Below are 2,637 nucleotides of genomic sequence, written 5' to 3'. Positions count from 1 at the left end.
ACAATGACACTATCTGGATTCTGAGTTCCTAAAGAAGCCAATCATTCTGAATTTCAAAGGATAGAGTGAGATGCCAAAACTGTTCAGAGACAAAAAACTAAAAGCCCCGCTCATCTAATTAATACTGATGTTCATAGATGTTTTTGGAATTCATTGCATATTCTCTTCTTTTTATCTTATTTGATTTACAGTTGCTTGAGGACAAGCAACAATTTAAGTTTGGTGTTGTGATGAGCGGATAATTTGTACACTTTTTGGCATTGTTTTTAGTATGTTTTTAGTATGTTTTAGTTAGTTTTTATTATATTTTTATTAGTTTTTAGTTAAAAGTCACTTTTCTGGACTTTACTATGAGTTTGTGTGTTTTTCTGTGATTTCAGGTATTTTCTGGCTGAAATTGAGGGACCTGAGCAAAAATCTGATTCAGAGACTAAAAAGGACTGCAGATGCTGTTGGATTCTGACCTCCCTACACTCGAAGTGGATTTTCGGGAGCTACGGAATCCCAATTGGCGCGATCTCAATGGCGTTGGAAAGTAGACATTCTGGGCTTTCCAGCAATATATAATAGTCTATACTTTGCTCAAGATTTGATGGCCCAAACCGGCGTTCAAAGTCACCATCAGAATTCCCAGCGTTAAACGCCGGAACTGGCACAAGAATGGGAGTTAAACGCCCAAACTGGCACAAAACCTGGCGTTTAACTCCATGAAGAGTCTCTACATGAAAATGCTTCAATGCTCAGCCCAAGCACACACCAAGTGGGCCCGGAAGTGGATTTTTCTGTCATTTACTTATTTCTGTAAACCCTAGGCTACTAGTTCTCTATAAGTAGGACCTTTTACTATTGTATTTTCATCTTTGGATTTCTTTTGATCTTAAGATCATCTTCGGACATCTAGTTCATGCTGTACCTCGAGTATTAATGCAATTACTATTGTTCTTCTATTCAATTCCACTTGTTCTTGTTCTAAGATATCACTTGTTATTCAACTTGATGAATGTGATGATCCGTGACACTCATCATCATTCTCACCTATGAACGTGTGACTGTCAATCACCTCCGTTCTACCTTAGATTGGGTGGATGTCTCTTGGATTCTTTAACCGGAATCTTCGTGGTATAAGCTAGAATTGATGACTGCATTCAAGAGAATTCGGAAGGTCTAAACCTTGTCTGTGGTATTCTGAGTAGGATTCAATGATCGAATGACTGTGACGAGCTTCAAACTCGCGATTGTGGGGCGTTAGTGACAGACGCAAAAGAATCACTGGATTCTATTCCGACATAATCAAGAACCGATAGCTGGATAGCCGTGCCGTGACAGGGTGCATTGAACATTTCCACTGAGAGGATGGGAGGTAGCCACTGACAATGGTGAAACCCTGGCATACAGCTTGCCATGGAAAGGAGTAAGAAGGATTGGATGAAGACAGTAGGAAGGCAGAGAGACGGAAGGAACACAGCATCTCCATACGCTTATCTGAAATTCCCACCAATGAATTGCATAAGTATCTCTATCTCGATCTTTATGTTTTATTCATCATTCATAACCATTGAGTTTGCCTGACTAAGATTTACAAGGTGACCATAGCTTGCTTCATAACAACAATCTCTGTGGGATCGACCCTTACTCGCGTAAGGTTTATTACTTGGACGACCCAGTACACTTGCTGGTTAGTTGTGCGAAGTTGTAGTGATCACAATTTCATGCACCAGCGCTCCTGTTTTGCTCATGAGTGTAGGGATAGTTCAGTCTATGTGCAATCCCATGTTGCATTAGTGTCTTTGTGAAGGCATGAGCGGTGTACTCCTTTCCATTATCTGTCTGTAGTGTTTTGATTTTACAACCTGTTTTATTTTCAAAGAGCAATTTATATTGCAAAAAGGCTTGATGTGCTTGAGCCTTGTTATGCAAAAGATAAATGCATGAGTACTTTGTTGCTGCATCAACGAAAACAATGTAATATCTATATCCTGAACTGCTGATCATGGGGACTGGTCCCCAAATATCTGAGAATACTAGTTCTAGAGGCTGAGAGTAAGTTGTTGTTGAATTAGAAAAAGGTAAATTGTGGTGTTTTCCATGATAGCATGCACGACAGAGATTTTTTATGATTGAAAGAGGACCATTTTTATTTAATTCATTACTAGCAATATTACACAATTTCATTACTTTGTGTACAATGTGTGTGGTTGGATGTCCTAGCTTTCTATGCCAAACATCAAATATAGACACTGATTTTACTCTAGAAGTACCCTCAACTGGTCCTAAGTTGCTTGCAGGCTTTTCAGTCATAATATTCACAGTAGTTGGACAGACTTCAGTAGTGTAAGCAGCATGAGACTTATCAACAGAAACAGCATCAGTTTTCATGAATTTTTCCATTCCTGAATCTGACTCTGAGGTAGAGTTGTGTATGGTGTTGTAGTTAGTAGAGGCTAAATGGTTGAGTGTATGTGCAGTAGGCTTATTGATGTTGTTCGTGGTACTAGGTTTTAGTGTAGGATTATTTTGAGTGGCTTTGGCCATGACTCCAATATCATCAAATTGATATAACCCTTGCCTAAGAGAGCCTTTGAGAAGCGTCTCCCTAGTCTCCTGGGATTTCACAAAGGAGTCAAATGGCCAGAATTC

Source organism: Arachis duranensis, chromosome 1, assembly GCF_000817695.3.
Source record: "Arachis duranensis cultivar V14167 chromosome 1, aradu.V14167.gnm2.J7QH, whole genome shotgun sequence".
Taxonomy (NCBI): domain Eukaryota; kingdom Viridiplantae; phylum Streptophyta; class Magnoliopsida; order Fabales; family Fabaceae; genus Arachis; species Arachis duranensis.
Note: the sequence above shows the minus strand (reverse complement) of the source record.